The 26,222-nt window shown below is 56.1% G+C and overlaps 1 protein-coding gene and 1 pseudogene across 1 annotated transcript in view; one reads left to right on the top strand and one right to left on the bottom strand.

Annotated features, from left to right (window-relative positions):
• GLI2 (GLI family zinc finger 2) overlaps window positions 1–26,222 on the bottom strand; it is a 244,455-nt gene that overhangs the window by 182,274 nt on the left and 35,959 nt on the right. The gene's annotated exons all lie outside the window — the stretch shown is intronic.
• Window positions 6,959–7,963, top strand: LOC118012555 (annotated as a pseudogene).

The raw sequence follows: 26,222 nt of genomic DNA, 5'->3' as shown, positions 1-26,222 counted from the left end.
TTCTTTATTGACAATCAGCTTCACGCCTCACACTGCACTAGGCTGGAGATGGCTAGGCTCTGCACATCCCCTAAGTGAATTGGGTGCCCTTGCCCTGGGTTTGGATACTCCCCCACCATGGCACCTCTTACACAGCATGGTCATAACCTGCGACACCCCCACCTGGCCTCCTGCTTGACTGTGATCTCCTCCAGGGCAGTCTGGAGGACCCAGCTGAGCAGATGTCCAGAACCCTTGCCGAGGGGTAAGGTGTGCCCAGGGAGCCAGGCCCCCATCTGGAGGGCACGGGGCTCAGTGGACCAGAAACCGGCGCAGGACTCAAGACACCCACAGGGTCAGCACATGTGACCAAACCCCAGCCCCAGCCCCAGTGAGGGGCTGGCAGACTCCTGAGGCATGGATCCAACCCTTTCCAAATGCAGATGGGGAAACTCTGAGGCCAACAAGTCAGAACCATCAGACTTCTGTATCAGGGATGCCAAGGAAAGAAAGAGGTTCAAGAGACTGTGACAATTTCTACGAAGGGACATGAAGAGACTGGAAAGAAGAGCAGGAAAAGGCTGGGGGTTTTCTTGGAGAACAGTAGCCGTGGCTCCTTCAACCAGCACCCCGCCCTGTGATGTTGTCAGAGTGGGTGTCATCAACCTGATCCTTACAAGGGAGGAAGTGAGCTGCCCTCAGGCCACTTTCTACGGAGGGAAAAGGGCCAGGTCCAGAGCCAGGTCCTGGGGCAGTCATGCCGCCCGAAGCCTCAAGGTGTGCCACCACAGGACCCGGGTGAATGGAGTGCGGGGAGGAAGGGTAGTCATCAGAGTCCCACTACGCAGACTGCTTCTGTGACCTGAGGAACGGGTGTACACCCGGAAGCACTGGGGTCCCACGGATGCCCGTGGGGAGCTGGCCCAGCTGGGGGGTGGGGGGGCTGGGGGGGCAGTCCGTGCAGTACCCACCGTGCCACAGGACCGGTCTCCTGCAGATCAGCTGCTGCCCACCACTTCCCTCCCCTGCCAGAGGAGGAAGGCGGGAGACAGAGCGGAGAGGCTGCGTAAAGCACAGGAATTAGTGGGATTAGCACAATTTCTGGATAAACACCAGGCGCCCAGGGTCCCAGGCAGCCACTTTCACTCCCGAAGCTCCTCTGAGGCAGCCGCCTCAGCCTTGTCAGCAGCCTCACCTGAGCCCCCAGAGGCCAGCTGGGGACAGTAAGGGCGGGGTGCCGGGCTCTGGGGTCCCAGACCTCAGTTGGGGGTCGTGAGGGTCTGTGCCGAAATGTTCCCCACAGGCTCCTCGAAAGGCTCCACAACAGGAGGGGCTGGGAACACAGCACTCACGGGGGGAGGAGAGGCAACACCCCCACTTCACCTAGAGAACTCACACTGCTTGAGCATGTCCAGACAACTCCCGAGAGGGGATGCGACTGCACTCCCCAGGTTCTGCTCAGGGAAGGGGGAGCACCGGACCAGGAGCCAGGAGGAGCCTGTCTTCATTAGGAGACCCCAGAGTCACCGGCCCTCCAGAGGCTGCTGGCGGCACCAAGAGCCCCCGCAGACATTCTTGGACCTTCTCCTGGAGATTTGGATTCCAGAGGTCCGGGCAGAGAGTCAGGGACAAAATATCGCCATTTTTAAAAATGTCCCACGGGGATTTGTAATACACAGGCAGGTTTAGGAAAACCTTCACGGGATGCCACTTTACAAGGTCACTTCCTGATCACTTACAAATTATTCTAAGTAATTCACAAGTTCCAGCAAATGCAAGGCTGCATAACCCAAAGGAAAAAACAAAAAACAAAAAACACGTTTTCTCTTGGCTAACTCGGAACTGGAAATTGGTGTCCCTCGGGCCTGAACGTGGACAAGCCACCGTGCCTCTGAGCCTGCCAAGGCATAAGACACAGATGCGCTCACACCACGGCACAGAGCCTCACCTGTGCTCCCCATGGCATCCCGCTTAAGGTCACCGTTAGACCCCAGTGACCTTTCAACCTGAGCCAACACAGAAACACACACACTCCCACAGCACCAATGCATTTGATCGTTGCGTTCAATAGACCCGGCTTCTCTCGTAATCCTATGTGTTTTTATCCTGTGCGTCTACAGCATCATTCCGAGGAGGAGTCCACGGCACAGAAAAGGTTAAGAACTCTGAGTGAAAGGACTGGCTTGAAGAATGCATTAATAATCAGAGCAGAATGAGCGAATCCCTCCAAAACCTGCAATCCCAGACACCCTCCCACCACCTGGCTGCTTTGAACTCCTCTAACGAGTGAGTCACAGGAATTAGAGCGTCTTCCCCAGGCGAAATCGTTCTCCAGGAGAGAGATGAAACCTCGTCTCCCGGTCCTCGCAGCCACCTCGGGGCCGTGGTGTTCTCACCTCCTCTGATCTCAGCTGAGCGACATGCGTGCCCCAGCCCCACATGTGTAGACACGCATGGGCACACACGGAGCACACACAACACACGCGACCACATACACCGTCACAAACATGTGCGTGCACACACATGCACCCACACGCAACACCCCCTGCCACGCCCAAGCACGTATACCCGGTCACACGTGCATGCACGATCACGTATCACACATACGTGTACTCACATACACAGGAACACCGAGTTACATGCAGAGGCACACGCCACGTGCACACACTCACACACGATCGTGTACGTGCAAAGATACACACAGACCGACACATACACACAAATACAGCAGAGATAATAAACACCGCCCTGCCTTGATCAGACTCGTTTTTCAGATCGAATGAGATAAAATAGGTGAAATTTCCTAAAGTGAAAAACACACAGTCAGTGCAGCACAGATTAAAGGTAATGATCATTATAAGCTAGTTATCATGAAGAAGAGAGCAGCAGACTCCTCCCCTCCCCGGTTGTGGCCCCAGGGTGCTGAGGACGCATCCTTATCTGCCGAGTGGCCGGGCACCCATCATTTCATCTCCCAGAACTTTAGCACTGCCATCTGGAAAGTGGATATTCTCCTGGGTGCTCCCAACTGAGGGGCTACCAGTCCAACACCACAATGCAGAGGCCAGCCACATAAACGGGAATCTGGGGGTCTGACTCTCCAGGTCAGAGGCATGAGGGAGCAGATATATGCTTCCACGCAGCCCCACTGCCTCACCTGGGGCAAAACTGACGCTTACTCCTCCACCCTGCGTGGGAAGAGGAAGTGGGTGAGGTGAGGGTTCCCCAGGACTACACCAATCTGGGGAACTCTGCTTGCCCTTCGTCCCAGGGGATAAAAGAATTCTATTTTATAATATGTATCCATTTTATTCTCCCAGTGTGAGATGTGCTTCTGCTTGGACCAGTGCAGTCCCTATCAGCTGTGTGTCTTTGGCCATGTTACTGCCCGTCTTTGAGCCTCTGTTTCCTCCCCTGTAACACGGGTGGTTGAGAGGACAGTCAACCTTCCCGGCGTGGTTGTTAACACATGTCACGGCGGCAACCCCACAAACACCGGGTCCCCACTGAGGGTTGGCCAGGCAGGAGAACCTGGGCGGGTAGGCACCTGCCTCCAAGAAAAGGTCACCTGCCTGCGGGGGCCCAGGGTGACAGCTGGGGCTAATGAGTACATGCACCTCTCTGCAGGACAGCTTCAGCGGCTTCTCTGTCCACCTGCCTTGTCTCTGTGTGTGGGATCAACGCCTATGTGAAAGAGCCCCACTAGGGCCCAGCAGCAAACCGTCTCCAGTGAAACCCAGACAAGGGGCTCCAGACCTAGAGGGTCTGCAGAGCTGGAGGAGATATGATGGACTTTCCACCACCAGAGCCATGTCACTGCCCTGTCCCCCCGGCTCCTCCCTCTTCCAGTGACCTGACATGTGGAGGAGACCCACACACTCCTGTCTGGGCCGGCCCCTCTGGCACCATCCTGGCCAGGGCTTCCCACAGTCCCCTGGGGGAGGGCAATCAGAGCCTATAGAAGACCCTGGGGACCCCGGACGGCTCAGATATGGGATAAGAGGCTGGACCATGGGGTCCCAGCTCCCTGACCCCACGGACAGTGAGAGGTTGTATGGTCCCTCCCAAGGTGAAGAGGAACCTCACACGTATCAGTGTGTGCGGGATGCTGGCATAGGGCAGCCGCTCCTTACCCAGCACAGACACCTCTGTCTCTACGTGGGCTTGGCACATGGCCCGCTGCCTGGCCTGTTGCCCGGGGCACCGTGAGGACAACAAAGGGAGACACATCTGGAAAAAAATAAAGCATCCTTCTGACACTCTCTGCCCCGTGATATAGAACGTGGGGCTCTCATTCCCCTGTGACCCGGAGAAAGAAGAGTCCCTCAAATGTCTCCATCGCTCCTTGGACCCCTGCTCTGCCCAGCAGGGTCCCTCATACTGGGAGCCTCATTACCAGAGAAAGAAAAGATCAGAAGCCTCAAGCACCTGCAGGTGCCCACACCGGGCCATCTCCTCTCCTCCTGTTATTACCGTGTGACGCCAATATCATGATCCTTGCTTTACGAGGAGACAGAGGCCCAGAGAGAGTAAGTAACCTGCCCAAAGTTGCAGCGCTAACATGGAGCACCTCTACCGCTTCAGTGCAGGTCCGCTGGATTCTGAAGCCCACACATGTTCGACCACCACCAAATTTACTGAATATGTGGATGCCGGTCATACGGGAGGAATATCGAAGAGGTGTCAAAAAGCATAAAGCACAGCTTAGAGTTCACGGACGTCTCAGTCAGTATATGCTAAAAGTCAAATAAGGAGCAGAGACTTCATGGCCATGGAAACTCAGGGAGTGAGGGCTCCTGACTGGGGACGTCAGAGGGGCCTTCCTGATGACCACCCGTCTGCCCTGTGGCTTCACGACAGGGAGTGAAAGGCCTTGAACTTGGCCTGCAGAGGAGAGAAGGAAGGGCACGCCAGGGGCAGGGAATGCCATGGGCATGACCCCTGGCACACTGCGGGCAGAGAGGAAAAGAAAGGAGTGCACTCTTACAGGGAGAAAGTAGCAGGGGACAGACTGCATTGGCCGGGGGAGTTGCGGGCCCCGACAGGGTCTCTGGGAAGGGCAAGTCAGAGGGAGACGGGTTTGGGAAGAAGGCACTTCCTTGCTTCCTGAGTCTTGAACACACTTTGGCCATGCGACCTGGCCAGCCTGGCTCCCATAGGAGCTTCAGACCAGAGGCCTGAAAAACAGGGGGCAAAGCCCTCACCCTCCCACTGTGGCCAGGGGCTGGCACCACGGAAAAAGCTCTCTCCTAGCGAGTGCACCTGCTTCTTCATCACTCCTTGAATGGATTTTTCCAAGTACGAAAGCTCCCTAATTTGCCCAGCCCCTGCGCTTGATGGTGTGCGGGGAAACAGATCATTAACCCTAATTCACTGACTTGCTGGGCCGGAACAGCAACCAGGGACGGCCCCGATGGGAAATGAAGGCCTCTGCTGTGGAAGCCAGCCTCAGATAAGGGGAGATGGGTATCAGGACTGGAGCTGGGCAAGAGGCCTCCCGTTTTTGTTTTTGTTTTTTTCTTTCTGGGAGGATATGGGTAAGAGCTACTTCATGATCGACACTTCAGATGGCATCAAAACGGCCATTCACTTGCACCAGGGTATATTCCCTGAAAACACCAGGCCCCATCCATGTCCCCTGCCCTTACATCGTCTCCATGCTTTCCTGCCCGGAACATTCTTTCCTCTCTGCCCTACCCACAGAAGCCATGCTTTCAAACCCAGGAAGCCTGCCCTATGAACTCCCACCCAGGGTCCTATTTGGACCAACCATGACCTCCCTGTGCCGCTTCTGAAACGTTTACATCACTCCCTGGTCCTCTCAGCAGCCAGCAGGTTCAGAGGGAGCGCACTGAGTGCAGACCCCGGAGAAAGGTGGCCACATTAGAATCCCAGCTCCACCTAGAGCTACAGACAAGAAGGAACGTCTCCCTGTGCCTCAGTTTTCTCATCTGTAAAATGGGGCTGACAACAGCACCTCCATCACGGTAGGGATTAAAAGCCCAGGCGTGCCTGGGCTCAAGCGTGCGCTGCGTGATCACGGCAGCCCGGGTGAGCCTGCCCACCTGGGGCAGGAAGACCTGTCCCAGGCAGTGCAGGGGGGCCAAGCCACCAACAGGAGGCCTGTCCAAGATTGGACAAGGCAGCCCCGTCCCAGCCCCTTCCTCTCCCTCTCCCCGCCAGAGGGCCTGTGCCTCGTTCTTGTAAATGTGCCATCCCGCTTGATGGCAAAGGCCTGCTGTCCACCCCTGTCTTCCGTGGAGAACCCCCCAAAGCCTCAGAAGCTCCAGAGGACCGGGGTCTCCGCCTCACGCCCCCCGCCAGCACAGCGCCAGCAGAAGCATGCTCCCAACTCGGCTCCCGCGAGGAGGCTGCCGTCTGAGGCGAACAAGGGGCCCGCTGTGCGGCCGCCCAGCCAGACCCAGATATTTTAACAGCTGCATTGTGTGTTTCTCAGGCGCAATTCCTGAGCCGGGAAGAAAAACAAGCTTCACCTCTGCCCTAAGGAGGGAAAACAGACTGCCCTGGGCAGGCTGCCTGCAGGGGAGAAGGCCTCTGCCGGGGCCCAGGGCTCTAGAGGGCAGGACCGGGAACGGGCCCGTCATGGGCAGCGAGGGCCCCCTTCACCCAAGACTCGGGGAGGGAAGGCAAGGACAGAGGCCCAGCTAGTGCAGTAAATCCCTGAAGGAGGGGGAGCTGAGGAGGAAAAAAAGAACCCGAAAGGCGGGAGGTGCCTATGGGATAAGGTACAAATCCCCACCAAGGCCCCACCTTGGGATCTCCGGGCCTGCAGTGCTATTTCCCCAAAGCCCCTCCGGCTGAGCCCCATACCACCCAGGTTAGGGGTCAGCCCGAAGTCACGCCCTCTGAGGTCAAGCCCCCTGAGGTCAAGCTCTGTATCACTGTGTTTTCAGTACCTGTTTCCGCCTCTGCTTCCCTTTATGCTCGCCCCAGAGGCAGACTCCTCCGCGTCTGATCCTGACTCAGTACATAAATGCTCCCTGGCACCGAATCCCTGCAGAGAATGCCCTCTCCTCTCTTGGCCTCCCCTCTGTCCTTGATCTCCACAAGGTCAGGGCTGCTCCCCGAACCCATCAGCATTCCGGGGGTGAGGGGCTGAGGGTCAGATGGAGGGCAAACAAAGGGTCAGCTCAGGCCAGGGGCAGGTGCTGGAAAAAACCGGTCACGTCTGCCACAGGCATTGGCGTCCCGCGCTGCTGGGAAGGTCTTCGGGGCAAAATTGCTACTGGCCTATGAATGCACCGCTTCCCTCGAAGTATAAACTCCTTGAGCTTTTTGGCTTTCAGCCTGGAGGAGGTGAAGGTACAACAGTCTTTGGTCATCCTGAATCCGGGCTCATCGACACCAGCTGCCTCCGCCACGCCACCTAAGTTCGACCCCAACGGGATCAAAGTCGTGTACCTGAGGTGCACCGGTGACAAAGTCGGTGTCACACCTGTCCTGGCCCCGAGGATCGGCCCCCTGGGGCTGTCTCCCAAAAAGGTTGGTGATGACGTCGTCAAGGCACCCGGTGATTGGAAGGGTCTGAGGATGACCGTGAAAAACTGACCGTCCGGAAGAGGCAGGCCCAGGCTGAAGGGTTACCTGCTGCCTCTGCATTATCAGAGCCCTCAAGGAGCCGCCAAGGGGCAGAAAGCAGCAGAAAAACAAGAAGCACAGTGGAAATACCCCTTTTGACGAGTCTGTCAACCACGCCCGACAGACTCAGCACCGCTCTTCAGCCCGAGAACTCTCTGGAACCTCTAAAGCGATCCCGGGGACTGCCCGGTCTGTGGGCTGCAGTGTGGATGGCCGCCACCCCCATGACATCACAGATGACGTCAACAGTGGTGCCATGGAATAGCCAGCTAGTGAAGAACTACAAAGGAAAATAGCTCAATAAAGGGTCATTTGACAACGAATGGGGAAAAAAAAAGGTATAAACTCCTTGAGCACAAAGGCTTTGCTATGCATAGCACTTTGCACTCAAGTCTATAAATTACTGAGGACCTACTGTAGGCACATGCCATTTTCAAGATAAGTAAAAAATTAAGTGCTTTCTGCTTAAAATGTGCTTTTTGAGCCATTAGGCATTCAAAGGGGCTATTTTCTCTGTAGTGGAATTGTAGACTAGGGGGTGGCATTTTGGGGTCAGTGACATGGTGCAGGCGGCTTTCCCATATTCTTCCTGTCATCACCCGGATCACAGCCTCTAGAGGATCGCAGGACCCCCCCGGGAGTGCATGTCATGCTACAACTGGGCGGAAACAGGAACTCTGGCATGTGGGGAAGATAGACAGGATCCAAGCAAACGGGCCCGAGCCACCTGCATCCAAGAACCAGCCACCATATTGCTGAACACCAACCATCTCTGAAGCTAGAGGTCACCCTTTCCACAGGTGGTGCTGGGTCTGGGGTAGGGCGCAGGGCAGGGGCAGGGAGGGCTGGCTGCAGATCCAGGGTAGCTGCCCTGCCTCTCGAGGCTCTGGGGAGAACCAGGCCGGTGGGTGGCCTGGCATCTCCTGGTTCGGTCTGTGCGGCATGCTGCTCTGACTTGCCCAGCCACGGCCCTCCCCACACCTCCCAGGCGATGCCCTCACTCGGCTTTTCTGTCTGTGCCTTTTCCAGGCTCAGCCACCGGCTTTCCCCAGGCTCTGCCAGGAAACAACGGCCAGCACCACCCCCAGGAGTGAAGCCAACAGGAGTGGACTGCCTTTTTGGCTGGCAGCTCCGTGCCTGAGGTGGAAGGAGGGCATCCCAGGCCCACCTGCTAAGCTGCCCCCTCCTCAGCCCTGCCCAACTGCAACTTGTCCCAGGCCTCCCTCTTCCTCCTACATTCCCAGGAGCCCCTTAGCCCTCACACACCTTCCTGTCTCCTGGCAGTCACACATCCCAACCTATACCAGGCGTCTGGGCCCCCAGGCCCAGCAAACGGACACCCATTCCAGCCCTGTGTGTGGCGGCTGCAGCCTGAGCACCCGCCCTCTCTGGGAGGCCAGGGAAGTTCTAAGGGCTCCATGACTGGGCACAAGCGTGAGGTTCTTCATGCAGGTAGCACCTGCTCCTGAGGACCTACTGTGTGCCATGCATGGGGCTGTGACCTTGACTACAGAGGTGAATTAAACAGCACTACTCTTCCAGAGCTCCCAGCCCAAGCAGGGAGACAGTCATCAAGGGAAAGAGACAGTGACAACAAGAACAAGCTTCCTGGTGGAGGGATAAACTCAAGGGGCTACAGGGAGCCTTGGCTAGCGTGAGGGAAGTCAGGGAAGGCTTCCTGGAGGAAAGAGTGAATACACATTTTCTAAGGGAGGACAGGTCAGGTCCAGGATGGTCTACTAAAGGGGAGAGGACTATAGCAGATAAAGAAGAGTGTGTCTGGGGCAATGAGCCGGATGCAGGGTGTGCCAGAGGCCCTGTGGCTGAGTCCTGAAGGTCGATGTCCAAATAGGCGAGCACTCACCGATGGTGGCTCCAGCTGCCTGAGGGAAACTGCACATCAGGGCACACAAGACCCCCAAGGCCTCAGCCCTCCCTGTCTCCGGGACCTCATTCCACCAACCTGGACCTCACCCTTTACATGACCCCAGAAAGCTGTGATCACCAGTGCCTGTCGGGCTTCTGAGCCCATGCTCTTCCCTTCCCCAAAACACCTCTGCCCAATTAACTCCGGCTTATACCTTTAAGGCTAAGGCCCGTGTCACCTCCCCCAGGAAGTATTTCCTGGCCCTCCTGCCCCAGACTGTCACAGCGCTCCCGCGGAGCCCCCGTCAGCCTGGCCATCGCACTCCGGGAGACCTTTCAACTCGCTGCTTCACCATCCTACGCCTGGGTGGTTTGGCTCTTTGGCTTTCACTCCCAGCCCCTGACACATCACCTGGCACACGGCGTTCCATAAACGTGCAGTGAGAGCTGTCATAGTGACCCCAGTGCTCTGAAGTCAGCTGTCTCCTAAACCGTCCCCCACAGCAGACAGCTGGTCATGGTAATTTAACAGACCCCAGAGAGCCTGACTGAAAGATGCAGTCCAGCTGGTTGCTTGTAGCTTAGAAGGTGCCAGACGGAACTCACTGGCCAAATAAATAAATAAATAAATACCACCACCCTTACTCACTCCCGAAAATTACACCATTAGAGAGTCACTTCTTCGATGCTTTTTCATTTTCAAGCACAGCCTATTAAAATGCAAACTGCCCTGGAATAAGGTCAGGCCTTAAGTGCTTGGGGTACAAAAAGTTCATTTCTTTAAGCAGAGGGGGACAGAACAGAGAGGGCTGGAGGGAGCCAGAGGAAGGGGGTAAGGGGAGAAACTGTGGGGATGGGGTGCCAAAACCCAGCACCGTTTTGCTGACGGCTGTCCTTGGCTCTCGCTGCCAGTCCACACCCTCCTGATAAAAGGAACATGTCTCTCTGCTTGTTCCTGCACTTCAGCATTTCTTGGCATGACACCATATGCAAAATTAAGTGGCTTTGTAGTTGTGGGCCGCTTGTTCTTTTCCCTTCTTTCGATGAAGCTCTCCAAGGCACACTCAATCAAGCCCCTTTTGTTCCCCAGGCCTTTTGAAGGCTTCCGGAGAGGAAATGAGAGCGCTCTTTAAAGCCCAAGTCTACACGCAGCACTGCAAAATCACAGTCTCCTTGCCAGCCCTGTCCCCGCAGGCCTGATCTGCAAGTTGGAGTGCCATGGGTGGGCTCCCCGACCAAGACTGTCCCTGGGAAGACGCTCAAGGATGTCCCCAACTGTGAGAGGCCACAGTGGCACAGCCGATTTCCTCTGATGAGGGGAATCTCCTAAACTGGCCAGAAGCAGAGGGGTCACAGGTTGAGGTGGCCCTTGGTCATGGGACTGTCATCCACAGTCGTTAAACGGGGAGCCGGGTTCCCCGCCCCAGGGCACATCTGGTTATTGCGGGGTCTGCACGTGGAAGAGGCAGTCAGGTCTTCCCCTTAGCCTGGACCCCAGGACTCCCCTCCACGATGGCACCGTGCCCAATCCCTCCAATCAGCCACCCACTGATGGAGACACAGTCGGCCAAAGGATCCTGCCAGACGGGGAGCCTCACGGAGGTCCCAGGGATCCAGCAGTCAACCTCCCATCCTACTCAGGAATCCCCTACAGCAGCAGTGAGCAACTGGGAGCGAATCTGTGTCCCAGGGGACACTTTGTAATGTCTACAGACGTATGTTATTGCTTCTATATTGCCCTACCAGCAGTGAGTGGGTAGAGGCCAGGGACACTCCTAGACATCCTACGATGGGCAGGACAGCTCCCAACAACAGAGAATTATCTGGTCAAAACATCTATGATGCCGAGATTGAGAAACTCTATCTAGAGTATTCTAGACACTCTGTCATCCAACCTCCGTTTGAATACTCCCCACAGATGGGGAGCTCACTACCTTATGCTGTAAGGAGAGGCAGTGCAATGAAGCCTTGGATCTGAAGCCTGGGTCGGCCTCTTGCTAGAAGCTATGGGCAAATGACCCAGTTTCCTCTCATCTCAGGACCCCTTGATGGAAAATGGAATGTGATCTTCCAGGACTGTTATGAATGACTTCATGACCACAAAGCACCTAGCACGGTGCTTCACACACAGGAGGCACTTACACCAGAGGATACCTGTTCTGTGGTATCTGATTTTAGAATATACCAGAGAGCAAGACTACAGCTACCCCAGTGAAGGCTGGAAGTCCAGCCCCTGCCAGAAACCTGGCCTGCCTCACCAACACTGTCATGAATAAGGGACGGACAAGGTGTGCACTGCAGGGTTACCTACGCCTGCAAAACCCTGGCCGCATCCTCTGGGCTCCCAGGAAAGAAATCATTTTGAATATGTTGGTATTACAGCAACACAGTGGAAAAGGACTGCAGCTATTTTAGGTCATTGTTATAAAGACATAGAAATTCAGAAATGGGGGGCCTGGGTGGCTCAGTCGGTTGAGTGTCTGCCTTCGCCTCAGGTCGCGATCCCAGGGTCCTGGGACCCAGTCCCACATTGGACTCCCTGCTCAGCGGGGAGCCTGCTTTTCTGCCCTGCCTCTGCCCCTCCCCCTGTTTATGCGTTTTCTCTCTCTCTCTCTGAAATAAATAAATAAGATCTTTAAAAAAAAATACAGAAATGTTTAAGATCATATGGTAGATGGAAATAAAACAAAGTTGAATGCATCCTCTAAGTGCAACTCGGAGAATCAACCATATGTACAAGGGGAGACAATAGATAGAAAAAAAAAATTTGTGTTAGGATGACGGGATTTGGGGTAATGCTGGGTTTTCAGAAATGCTCTTTAATATAGCGGTTATACTGCTTTTCCATTAAAACGCTGTTTACTCATAACTATAGAGAATATAGTAGGGGAAGCTACAAATGTAGCCTTACTTCTGAGCATGAGGGAAAAAGGTACAGGAGAATTCTCAGGTGATGTCCTGGGCCAGTTCCTTGGGGAGGCTCCAGGGCTTCAGAATGGGGGCTGCTACCTGCAGAGCTCCGACTCCCGACTCCCAAGGGCAGAGGGGGCAGGTCTGCAGGCCCAGCTCCCCTGCCCGCACAGCGGACCCCCCACGGCATCCACCAGAGCAAGCTGCATTCCCAGATGCACTCTGAATCGTCACCACGCCGGCTCACAGAGGAGAAACCAGGAGTGAGGGAAGTGAGGGACTGGACGCACAGCCTCGGGGCCAGGCCGCTCTCCACAGCCCCCACGGGGCCCAGCATCCACCAGGGCACCTGCGGCCTCGTCCTAAGGGAGGACCCTTCCCTTGGAGGCCAGGAAACTGGGCTGAAGGGTTCTCTCCTGATGAGGCTGCAACTCGGAGGCCATGCCCCAGGCCAGCCCCAAATACTGGGAAGCACCCAATTAATTTATCAAAAATATTCTGAGGGGCACCTGGGTGGCTCAGCGGTGGAGCATCTGACTCTTAATCTCGGGGTCGTGAGTTCGAGCCCTACACTGGGTGTAGAGATTACTAGAAAAAAACGCTAACTAACCAAAAATATATATATATTTGGAAAAAACTCTCAGAATCTGTCTCCCCACAACATGGAAAGATAGCTACTCCCTCTTCGTGTCCCCTCCCACCAATGGTCCACTCCAGTCATCCCCAAAGAAAGTGTGTAAAAGACGAGAATTGTGATGTAGCTGCTTCATTTCTCCTGTTGCTTGTTCAGAACACCAGAGCCAGCCCCACGGAGCCACCCTTGCCTGCGGCTGAGGCCCCATGAGGTCTGGGGTGCACCAGGGGAGGTGCTGAGCCCCCCTGAAGTGGAAGTGGACCCTACAGACCCCTGCCCACCTCTCCCTCCAGCACCTCCTCCTTGCTTCCCGGAGAGAGAATAGCCATAGAGTGCTGGACGTGGAAGGGCCTAGAAAGAAAGCAAAAGACTGGGAAAAGGCAAAGTGGGGATGATTTGGGGAAGAGAAGGCAGGAGCTGACATTATAAACACCTACTTCCTCCCTCCAAAGAGGACTGGCCATGACTTATACCTCTCCCAGACCTGATGAGGGGGTCCCAAGAAGAATAATGAGGTCACGGCCTGCATTCTTACTCCCCATGGGATGACAGGATCATTGAGGGTAAAAGGAGAGCCCCCACCAAGAAAACCAACAGCACCCCAGGGCCCATCCATCCACGGCTTCTGGGCCCCTGCCAGGGAGATGCCACTATCCCACCTCACGGCTAAGAAACTGTGCCGAAGGACCCAGCAGCATACCCGGGTGACATCCCATCTCAAACCCCCACCCCCTGGTGCAAGCATGGATGTTCCTTCCAGGAGACCAAGCCTTCCCTGTGCTCCCCAGTATGTCCCCCCCACCCAGTGTCTGAGTTCCATTTTCCTGGTTCCAAGTTAAAATGGGGATATCTTTGAGATATCCTAGGAAAACAGAGGTGGGGATACTAACACCCGTTGAGCCCCTTCCCATACTGAGTGCCCCACACAACATCCCCCTTCTACCTCTCCTGCACTTTGACCTCCCATGAGGAGGGTTCTTTAATGACCCCATTTTAGAGGCCAGTGAACTGAGGCCCAGAGAGAACAGCAGTAGACCGCCCAGAGCCACAGAGCCAGGGCCAGGGCAGTCAGGGTTGGTTCCAGCCCTGTTCTCCTCGGAAGCCAGTACACCCACCCTGTCAGAGGCCATTTGCCCACGTTCTCCCCACTCAGGAGAATGACCCCCCTTGGAGATGGCAGGGAGGCCAGGGAGGGCCGGGCCAGGCGGCAGCAGCTGGGGGCACTTGCTTCTGTTTTTCCTTCCTCTCCCTAACAGCCCCAGAAATGGGCACAGCCACTGTCTCCTTTGGAGGGAGATCGTGGCAAAGAGAGGCTCGTGGCACGGGCCAGTGGGGAGCACAAGAGAGGCGTGAGGGAATCACCGACGCCCCTCAGGACTCAGGTCCACTAGGGCAGACGGCGAGCCAGCTCCAGGCCCCGGGACAGGGGGGAGGCCACGGCTGCGGTGGGCCGTCAGCTCACCAGCCACGGGTGGAGTGGGGCATGGGTCGAGGCACTAACCTCTGAGAAAAGGCCAGAAACCCTCCAGAGGTTGACACAGGACTTCCCTGGGAGGGGGACACAGGCTCCGTGACCCTTCCTGTCAGAATTCACTTCCCTGTCTGGGCCTCGGTTCCGTGTGCAAGTGTGAGTGTCCAAGGGAACGACTTCCAGGTCCCCTGCAGCTGGGGTCTGCATGCTGGAACTGAGGTCCTGGATGAAGGGAAGCAGCAGCCGAGCAGAGCAGGGGTGGGGAGATGGGCCGGTGCTGCTGGAAGCCCATGGAAGCCCATGGAAATCAGAGGGCTGACAGATAAGCCCCCTGGAGCCTGCGGGAGCTGGGGAAGGACCAGGAGAGCCGGGGCCCGGCTGCCAGGTCCATCCCTGGCACGTCTCCAGGTGTGAGGGCCAAGCCCTGGGGGCAGAAAGAGGAGCCCCGGAGCCTGCCACCCCAGAGCCCAGCCCTGCACACAGAGGCACTCACAGCAAGGGTGGCAGGTCGCAGTCAGGAAAGCAGGGACGGGGTGCTGAGCCTTGCGGGTGGCAGGGGACAGACACAGAGCAGCAGAGCCCTGCCAGGGACCAGGCTACAGGGAGGGAGAGCACACGCCGGGCTGGAGTCTGGGTTTTCTTCCAAAGGACCTGGGGAGCTATCTAAGGGTGTTGAACAAAGGAGTGACATGGTCAACATGAGTTTACACAGCAAGGCTTTGCATCACGGTACAAATGCTCCTCAGCATCTGGCCAACCAATGGCATTCCAGATGGCCCTTCAGTCCCCCACAAGACCCCTACACTTCACCTCTCCTGGGCCAAGCCCCTGACCCTGCAGGTTCTGAACCTTGCGGGAGGTATCCAGCAGCCAGGGTGCGCCGGAAGGCAGGCCCACCAGCAAATGTCACCGTCACCACGACTCCTGCTGAAGGAAGGGCAGAGTCATCCTCACTCCAGGTGCTAGAGGCTCACTGCTCCCTCCAGAGCCACGTGTAAGAGGCTCAGCTGCGAGAGACCTTCAGAGAGGGCCATGGGGACCTGGACCGAGGGGACAGCATCCTCCTACTGGAAGGGGACAGCTTGGCTAGGGTCAGGCCGACGAGGCTCCCGGGCCCAGCACTGTGGTTCACCAGCGGGGGGAAGCTTGGCAGGAGGCTTCACCTCACCATGTGGCAGTCTCCTGTCTGTGGCTGAGTGACACCATCTACTCCGTGGGGCACCGGACCTCCCCACTCGTCGTCCCCTCAGACCCCACGCCACTTGCCTGCTGGGACCGCCCGGCTCCTGCTGGGAAAGTAGAGTGGATGGCAGCCACCCCCATGGCCTGCAAAGACTTCACAGGGCCTGCCTTGAGCTGTCATCTGTCCGTCTGTCCGTCTGTCTCCCTCTCCCTTATCTTATTGTCTTTCATTCCTGTTTTTCTCTTCTCCTCCCCCACCACCCTCCCTGCCCTCCTTCCTTCCCGCCCGGCAGTGGGACAGACAGCCGGGGGCCCTGCCTGTCAGTAGGGACCGTGGTCTCTGCTTATCAGAAACAAAGACTGTTAGGCTGCATGCGGTCGGCCGCGGCCTCCAACCCCCTAGCCAGAGCGCAGCAATTACACCTTGGTCTGAACACGCCTGCCTCATCCGAATTCACGGCGAGTCCGCTTTCGGGCTGCTAAAGGGCGTGCGCGCGCGCGTGTGGTCGTGCTCATGCATGTGTGTGTGCACATGTATTCACGCGCATGTGTGCGTCTGTGTGCATGTGTGTCTGCATGCATTCACAACAGGATTCCCTTTTTTGTGATAACTGCTAAGTAAGACCAGAGTGATAGATGCCTTTCTGATAAATGCAAAACCCAAAGGTATTCACAAACTAGGAAGAAAAAAATGTTTTGCCGAATCCACATTCCTTCACCATGCAGTGATGTCTACTGAGCTGAAAAAACAGATGGGTTGTTGTTTTCCTTCCCCATTTGCCTAGGCACAAACACACCCATGACACCAACACACATGCATTCTTGCACGCAAACACACACATGCACACATATGTACCTTCTCTGCCCCGAGACGGCCCAGACCTGCGTTTGGAAAGGAACCAGAGCACGAGACAGCAGGTCGTGACTTGGAGAGGCAGGACGGCCCCGTGGTCAGGAGCAAGGCTTAGGGTCAGGCCGCCTCAGAGCCAAGCCCCAGCCCTGCCCGTATTTGCCGTGTGCCCTTCGGGGAGCTACTTAACTTCCCTGGCCGCCAGCTTCCCCCGGTAAACGGTGAGCTAGATTGCAGACTTGCTGTGCCGAACACCAAAACAGCCCCCAGCAAATGCCGACCATGACCCGTACTGAGCCATAGGAGGCTAAATCCTCTTGCTGGCAGGGAGGATGGAAGACACACTGGACCCGGACCCTCCGGAAAGTGGCTCTGGATCTCCCGGGCCTTGTTCCAGGCTGGTCCATCCCAGTTCCTACTCCAAGTCTGATATTTGGACTTTGCGGCTCTTCTCTACCAGGCACCACCCTGCTCCACGCCTGCCATGTTCAAGGCTACCCATGGGGGCCTGGCAGGCCAGGGACGGGCTGGGGGAAGCCTGGCCCCCTGCTTGGCCCTGGCCGGGGTCTCCCACACTCCCCTGTGTAAGACCTGCTGCCAGAGGGATGTCATAGGCCACAGCTTGTCTTGGGAGGCGATGGGGCCGGCAGCCTTTCCAGATAGGACCTTGAGAAAACTGCTCAACCTCCCCGAGCCATAGTTCCCGGATTTGTAGCATGAAGGGATCATCATGCTGACGTCATAGGACAGAGGCATGTCCATCTGTCTGTCAACACCTTCCACAGCCAGGGCACAGAAGTAATGCCCACCGCCCGCCCCCCCCGGGTCTCACCCCTCTGGCCACGCACAGAATCAGAGTCTCCCACTTACCTCACCTCAGATGCCCCAGAACCTAGGCAGGGCTCCTAGCCAACGCAGTTCACAGGCCTGTCACCACCTTCCTGAGACCAGGGCTCAGCCCAGCCCCGACATCACCTGCCCTGGGAACCTGGCAGACAGCCCACTTTGCTCCCCTAATTATTTTCTCTGGCTGCGCGGGTGTGGCATGAGCTAGAGATTGAATCAGGACCAACGAGGGGTGCAGATTGAGTCACAAGAGAGGTGGGACACAGCGAGGAGGTGATCGTGGGTCCTGAGAGACTGTGGGGCGGGCCAGGGAGCCCAGGGCTGCCAAAGAAAGGAGCGCCTCAAAAAAAAAAGAGAAAAGAAAGAAAGGAGCGCCTCACGACCCAAGGAGAAGGCTGGTTGCAGGGAGGCCAGGGCACCTCTCGCCAGCACTGGGCTTTGAAGACCATCACAGGGATCCTTCACTCAGCGAGGAAAGTCTGGCCCAGGAGGCCTCGAGGTTGCAGGAGTAGAACCCATCAATTAGGCGGCCACGCGGCTCTGTTTGCACTGGGCACTTAGAGACCTTCCCTCCTCCCAACCCGTGGGTGCCATCAGAACCACTCTGGCCGCTGCATGCAGCCAACCTCATGGTCAATGCCACCGGCTTGCACTTGGCCAAGCTGTGACCCCACCGGTGAGAGTTGCCTGCCCCCCCAACACCCCCAGCAGCTTCTGCACCCCACCCCCAGAGTCTCCAACCTCTCCACCCTGTCCACGCTGGGCTCAGATGCCCCAATCTACAACCAGATGCACTCACCATTGCTCCCCCAAACAGGGCACCAACATGGAGGAAACGGCCACCCAGAATCCCAAGTGGTATCTCCAGCAGCTGCTGTACTCCCTGGCATTTCTGCCTCATCCCCCCGCCCCGGGGGCACCGCACACCAGACCCCTGGCTGCCTCCCAGCCCCTCTCAAAGCCACACTCTGGGAGATGCATGCTCATTCACACACACACACACACACACACATCACTGAGAGTGCTGCCCCCAGGGTTGGTCACCTGGGCCCTCCCTGCCAACAGTGCTTCTGCTCGCTGTGGGGGAGGTGGCAGGGCAAGGTCCTTCTGGAAAGGGACACTCCCTGGCTGTGACAGGATGGGCTGCCCGGGTGGGACAGGCGCTGGCTCAGGGGCAGAGGGAGAACCCCTTGCTCAGCGCTCCTGACGCAGTCCCCTAGGCCGCCAGTCCCCTCCAAAGGCCCCAACTGGCTGGACCCTTCCCTCAGCTCACACAGAGGTGGGCTGGACTCCGGGGACAAGAGACCAGTGTTAAGTCCAGGGTCTTGGCCAGGCCCCCTGCATCCCACCCTCCATCCACAGAACCAGCTTCCACCCAAGATGCACTGGGTGCTCACCACACCAGACTCCCTTCTCCTGCCCCACGCAAGCCTGTCTAGTGCAGGGGAGCAGGCCCAGGGCCTAAGGAGGGCCAGAAGTCTGCTGGGAACTGGAAGGAAAAATACCCACCTGTTCCAGCCACCAAACACGCTGGGGCAAGCGGGCAGGCCAGGGCTGTCCCCACTCCCGTCAGCCTTCCCTGGGAAGTGAGCAGGCAGTGGCACATCTGGAAACCTGACTGGGGGCCAACCTTCCCAGAACGCCACCCCAGGATTGGTCACTTCTGAACTCAGCAAAGACTGCTCAGCGGGCAGGCTCACAAAGGAGGCCTCCTTCAGGTTCTCTGAGGGAGCGAATGCACGGGTCTCTCTCCCGTTCTAGAACTCATCTCAGCTCACAACTCCTTTCATCATGCCCCACGATTCCCTCTGTCTTCAACATCACACTCCCAGCTCACTGCACAGTATTTTCCAACTGAAGAGAACCTGTGGAGCCTCTCACCAAACCCCTCATCTTACAGATGAGGACCTGAAGCCCAGACAGGGGAAGACACTTTTCCCAATGCTGCACAGCAGGGCCAGACCAGAACTCGCCGCCTACTCGTAGCCCAAGCCCTCCCGTCATAGCATATCCAGGGCTTGGGATAGTTCAGGAGACAAGGAAATGAAAACTGGGTTGGGGTCTAGAGCAGTGCCTGACCGCCCAATCCCAAGACCCTCGGGCCTCATCACCATCCAACCTGTCAGGTGAGCCCCAGGACACAGCCACAGGCACTTGAGGGCCTCCCCCACCCAGAAAGGGGCAAGAACATGGCCAACATTCCAGCACAGCAGGTGCCTGGGAGGCAGATGGGGGAGCCCCATGACTGGGACACAATGCCTGCACACGGCCCATGGGATGTTTCCTGGGAACGGGGCCTGGCTTTCACCAGCATCTCCATGATCCACAGAAATTGTCCTGGACCATAGTCCTGGGTTCTAGAAACCCCACTCCTGTGCTCCTGTCTGACCTTGTCAACAGCAGGGGGCCCTGACCCTGCCCAGCCCCCCCTCCCAGAGCCTGAGGCTACAGGCCTTCCTGGTCTCCAGCAGTCCTCCCCTTGAAAGGTAACAGAGTGGAAGGAGTCAGGCTAGCAGTCAGACAGAACTGGATTCCAAAGCTAATGGTACATCTTACAAGCTGTGTAATCCAACCTTTCGGAGCCTGTTCCCCTCACCTGGAAATGGAGCATAACATAACCCGCATCGGGAAGATTAAATGTGTCAATGTATGTCAAGACCAGTGCCCAGCAGGTGCTCAATGCTCCTGCTTCTGCCCCACCCCCATACCATCCCTCACCTTCCCAGGCATCTCATGGGGGTGACCTGGGTTCAGAAGCTGCTGATGAGGGAAATCTGGCACCCAGTTGAGCCCCAGCCCCTCTCAGAGGGTCTGCTGGAACCCTGCCTTGCTAACAGGACAGTCCTAGCCCCTGGGCAGAGCTGAGCAGGAATCAGTACCTTCCTGGGCGAGAACGTGAGAGAAGGGGACAGGGCCAGGGGCCACGGAAGGCAAAGTGACAGGAGCCCCGGAAAAGGGTCAGGTCCACTATTCCACGGGCTGGCATGTCTCTGTCTCGGCCAGAGCCGCACTCTGGGCTCCCTGGACCCACACTGGGCCGACTGCATACACGAGCTCTGCTATCCAGCCTCGCAGCCTCCCCAGAGGGAGGTGCTACTATGCCCATTTTACAGATAAGTAGACAGAGGCAACCTGCTCAAGTTCACGCTTAAAACCCCAGTCTATGGGATAGTCCAGATCCCGAGCTCTCAATCCCTTTGCTCTCCTGCCTCCGAGGATCAGATCCGTTAACTGGAGAGGCAGGCGAGGCTACGGGGGAGCAAGGCGGGAGCACTCCCCCAGGCAGACAGCAGTGTGCTCCCCGCAAGCACCAGGCACTGCATTCCTGCCCTCCTGTGGAGCACAACTCACACCTGAAGCTGTCACAGCGGGCATGCAGGAGACCACCACCGGCCACCTGTGTGTGGAAACCACTGAACGGTTCCGGGAGAGGGAAAGTATATAAATAACGTGAGCGTCACGGAACATAATCTTTAAATGTTGTCATTTCAGAAGAAAATTAATTAGCAAGAGCTGTAGCTGTCTTGTGTCTGCTTAAGCGGCGTGCATCTCAATTAAAATTTAATTGCCACAGTTGCGATCGCAGGAGGTTCAATGCCTGGAGATGGTGAGCGGGCTCGCGTCTACACGGAGCTTGAGTGAGTGTGGTGCACAGACCTGTCACAGAAGGGGAGGGGGGGTGGCGCGGCAGGATGGCGGCGAGGTGTCACGGACCGCTGCCCGCCAGGCCCCGCAAGGGACAGAGTTTCGGGTGCAGAGCTGGCCTGGACGGTGGTTCCTCGAACGGCCACCCCTACAGATCCACCGTTGGGAAAAGAGATTTTCAGCCTGCCATGAGCTCTCAAGGGAGCCCTGCCTGTGGGCAGTGGGCTGGGTAACAGAACAGGGTCTGGCGTGGAAAGGTCACAAGGTAGCTGACAACGTGCCATCCACTGGAGGAAGCAAAGGTTCAAGGCAAGGACTGCCAAATCCCACCTCTACAGGCCATGCAGAGGAGCGGGCCAGGCCGGAGGAAGTAGGGAGCACTGGGGGGCACCGAGGCCGACTGGAGCACCATGCCCACTGCCGAAAGCAGGCAGCCCCCGCTCCCCTCCAGCTAGCTGCTCTTGCCACGCGAGGAGGCGGGCTGGTGTTCTAGACTCCTAAGAGAGTCAAGGAGGGGGTGTTTAATTTCCTATGTCGTGAGTTTTTATTTTATTTTATTTTTTATTTTTTTTTAAGATTTTATATATTTATTTGACACAGAGAGAGAGAGAGAGAGAGCACAAGTAGGCAGAGTGGCAGGCAGATGGAGAGGGAGAAGCAGGCTCTCTGCTGAGCAGGGAGCCGGATGCGGGGCTCGATCCCAAGACCCCAGGATCATGACCTGAGCCGAAGGCAGCCGCTTAATGGACTGAGCCACCCAGGAGCCCCTATGTCCTGAGTTTTTTAAACACAGAGTAGGCCTAACCTAAGGGTTATCAATATTTCACCATTCATCCAAGAATTCCTGTAAATATAAAACATTATAGAAGTTGTCATTTTAGAAAGTAGATTGTCCTGAGGGACCGGTACAGGCTGGCTCGGGGTGAGGAGCTGGGCAGACAGCAGGGGAGCCCTCGGCCCCCCACCCAACGTCAACAGAGCTTATGACACTCTTGGAAATCACCAGATCGTTATCACGGAGGCTGGCAGGGAGGGAGGAGGCTAGGAAGGAAGGAAGGTGAGGCACCTCTGGTCAGGAGCCCAGCCCCAGCAAGCCCCCAGGGGTCTTCCAATGCATCTCTTGCTCCACGGAGGCAGAAGCCCCACTTTGAGCCCCGAAGCCCCACCTGTATCACAGTGGTTACAGCCCTGCGCATGCAGTTCCGCTGATGTGGCCGCTGCCCCCCACCGTAAGCCAACTGGGAGCTACCTGAAGGCAGGTGCTGCGCCTGGGAGGCCCCTAGAGGATGCACAACGGGTGAGTGGTGCTCATCGCCTCCCTTTAGTGCCAACCAACACACCGCCTGGCACAGGGAGCACCCTGCCAGGGGTGAGTGTGGCGGCAGACAGCAGTCGGGGGCTGGTGCGGCACCCGGAAGCCAGACACAGAAACGGGCCAGCGTGTCAGGCTGAGCCGCCTGAATGAGACACGCCAACCTTCCTACCTGATAAGCAGCACCCTGCCCCAACTGCCCGAGCTGCCACAACAGGTGATGGGATGCCACACTAACACACGGGACTCGCCCCTACCCAAGCTGCAGGCCCTGCCTTTCCTTCCCAAGAAAGCACAGTCTCAGGGTGCCTGGGCGGCTCAGTCAGTTGAGCATCTGCCTCTTGATTGTGGCTCCGGTCATGATCTCAGAGTGGTGAGATCGAGCCGGCCTAAGATTCTCTCTCTCCCTCTGCCTCTGTTCCTCCCCCATGCACGCGTGATCTCTCTCTCTCTCACTCAAAAAAAGCTCCAGGCACACCAATATTCTTTTTTTTTTTTTTTTAAGATTTTATGTATTTATTTGACACAGAGAGAGAACACAAGCAGGGGGAGAGGGAGAGGGAGAAGCAGGCTCCCCGCCGAGCAGGGAGCCTGATGTGGGGCTCAACCCCAGGATCCTGGATCATGACCACCCAGGTGCCTGGCACACCAATATTCTTACAGTGTAACTGACTCTACAGAAAAACACTCTAAGACCATCTCTCACCTTTTCCCCAAAATTACCCTAAAAAGCTTTATTCACGGGGCACCTGTCTGGCTCATTTGATAGAGTGTGAGCCTCTTGATCTTGAGGTTGTAAGTTCGAGCCCCACATTGGATGTAGAGATTACTTAAAAATAAAGTCTTTGAGGGTGCCTGTGTGGCCTCTGTTAAACATGTGACTCTTGGTTTTGGCTCAGGTCATGATCTCAGGGTCGTGACATTGAGCCCTACATCGGGCTCTGCACTGGGCGTGGAGCCTGTTTAAGATTCTCTCTCTCTCTCTCTCTCTGCCCCTCCCAAACCCCTCCACCCGCTCGCATGCATGCTCTCTCTCTCTCTAAAATAAAATAAAACAAAATCTTAAAAAACAAAAAACAACTCTATTCAGGCCAAAACAACATTTCCACTCTGACCTACTCGTTCCACTTCAAGTAATCTGCCCCGCAGAGGGACCTCAACAGCTGTTACCTACAAAGTTGTTTGTCACTGGAAAATGCAGAACACCAAAAGACTGAAAACAACTCCAAATGGTCCCAAAGACGCGCTGGTTAAGTAATCATAGCATGTGCGAACAGGGGAACATTAGTCACTGAAAATAATATTTACAGACTTATTTCATACCATGGGAAGGGCTTATGTTAAAATACCAAGTGATACAATCCAGGATACAAACTGGCAAAAGCATGGAGGTGTCTTCACCGGGGTGGAACACCGGAGGAGGGGTCCTAGCAGGAAATGCACCTGTCAACACTCGTTGCTGGATAATGGCACCATCGAGGGGTCGTCTTCTACATCTACACTCTCCTGAACTTTCCACATTATCACTTTGAGCATTTGTTTATAATTATTGTTTATAACATATAATTTTTGTTTGTTTATAATTTTTTAAAGATTTATTTATTTGAGGGGGAGAGCATGCGCACGTGAGTTGCGGGGGGAGGGGCGGGAGCAGAGGGAGAGAATCTCAAGCAGACTTCCCGCTGAGCATGGAGCCCGACGCGGGGCTCAATTTCAGAGCCCTGAGATCACGAACTGAGCCAAAACCAAGAGGCAGACGTTTAACTGACTGAGCCACCCAGGCGCCCCAGTTTGTTTATAATTTTTAAAAATATGCTCTACACCATTTGTCCACAGGCTAAGATATTACTCTCTCCTCCCCACCATATGCCAGGTATCAGGTACCCAGAACTGGGAGCCTCTGACCCTGTGGCTGGGCCTTGGGGGACCCAGCATGGCTCCTTTCTACATCTCAGCCTGCAGCTGGCCACTCTGGGTGTTCTTGGGGACCCAGAATGAAATTTTTCCAATAAAATATTCACTCTGCCACTTACTGAGTGCACGCTAGGTGCTACAGGCCACTCCAGCTCCTGGGGTTAACAAAATTAATGTGGTCTGTACCTTCAGAAGGCTTTGCTTAGTGGGAGCAAAAATCAAGGAGACCAGTAATTACTTGCAGAATAGGACCGGAGTCTCTGGGAGCTGGGGAAGAGAAGGGAGAGCTCCCAGAGGAAGGAGGCCTTGGGTGTTATGAAAAAATCTGAACACTGGGTACCTGCGTGGCTCAGTCGGTTAACTCCTGATTTCTGCTCAGGTCATGATCTCAGGGTTGTGAGATCAAGTCCCGGGTAGGGCTCTGTGCTGAGCATGGAGCCTGCTTGGGATTCTGTCTTTCCCTCTTCTTTTGCCCCCTTCCCCCCACTCGTACACTCACTCGCGCTCTCTCTCTCTCTCGCTCTCAAAAAAAAAAAAAAAATTGAATATTATCCTGTACTAAGGTTTGCACAAGACCAACATCATCAACGCCCTTCCTGATCCACGACAGACATTACCAATCAATAACAGCACTTTTTCCAGTAGCCCTTGGGATCCTTCTCATACATCAGACTGCCTCTCCCCATCAAACTGCCTGGCATGGAAGAGAAACCCACTCTCCACCTGTGTGTGGGCCATACAGAGTCTAAGCGAGGGAGTGGCACGACCACATGTGACATGGATCACTCTGGAAACAAGGGTGACTGGGCAGCAGGGAGACCAGGCAGGAGACAGGTGTACAAATCCAAGCACTGGAAGCAAAAATTACGAGTGTGCAGTCCACACGCAAGGTGGAGGTTCTCCTTGGGGAGGTGACAGGGACATAGGGGAGCAGGGCCACATGGCCCACTCCTATGCCAGCTCCCTCCCTCTTTCTAACTTTGAGGAGGCCGGGCCCAACAAACCCTGCAGCCCCTCTGGAAGGAAGAAGACAGCATGTGGCTGAGCAGCTGAATGCATAGAAGGTCTGCATCGGGCAGATTACCATTCGGATAGGCAGAAGAAGATCTGCCCCGGGCCTCTCAGCCTCCCAGCCTCCCAGCCAGAAGGGTGGTCTGAGCCACACTCACTCGAACTGCTCTTCCAGAGCACATGGCTGCTGACAACACATGTCTTATCTTCTCAAGGATACTGCAGATGTCTTTGAGAAAGAGAAAGGGCCCCTGGAAACCACCAGGCGTCACCTGGTCATTTTACAAAGGTAGAAGCCCAGCTTCAGAAATCTGGGGCCATTTACCCAAGGTCCCAGAGCTGGTAAGAGGCAAAGCCAAAGTCTATCCCAAGTGCAGTCCTGTCCCACGGCAAGTGCTGAACACAGGAGGCGCCCACTAAGTATTCACTGATTGGCTGAGGGATCCAATCCCGAGGGAAGGGCAGTGCAGGACCAGACACCCTACCTGAGCTTTGGACCCAAGGCTGCTGGCCACCATCCTCTGGAGCAACCCACCTTCTCATTCGGAGCACTCAGGGACAGGCTTAAGGGCCGATGGAGCCAGGGCTCATGCAGAGTCCCTCAGTGGTGGCCCGATCAGGATCAGACGGCTGCCCTTTTGTGTTCGCTCAGCCATGGTTTTCAAAAGACTGATTCGCTGCCGTGGAGCCACATGTGGCTGGGCAACATGGGGATTCCTGGTAGGCCCTGGGCCTGGGCCAGCAGGACAGGGATGGATGTCATAACCAGCGTCTGGGCTCCAAAGATTAACTCAGACTCAGCAGGTGGGAGTCTAAGGGGTGTGGACACGTGTGGCGGGCTTACAGAGGAGGCCTCTTTCCATCTAGTCCCTGCAGCCCATCAGGCAGGTGGAGCCGGCCAGCGTGCGTGGTTGAGCCCCAGTTTTTAGCACCATGACTACGACTAGTAGTAATATTAGGGAATGCATGCCAGGTGCCCAGTACATTGCTGAGTGCGTCCCGT

The sequence above is a fragment of the Mirounga leonina genome, unplaced genomic scaffold (genome assembly GCF_011800145.1).
Source record: "Mirounga leonina isolate KUSES-001 unplaced genomic scaffold, KU_Mleo_1.0 Mir_151, whole genome shotgun sequence".
Lineage (NCBI taxonomy): Eukaryota > Metazoa > Chordata > Mammalia > Carnivora > Phocidae > Mirounga > Mirounga leonina.
Note: the sequence above shows the minus strand (reverse complement) of the source record. Positions and strands in the feature narration are given on the sequence as shown.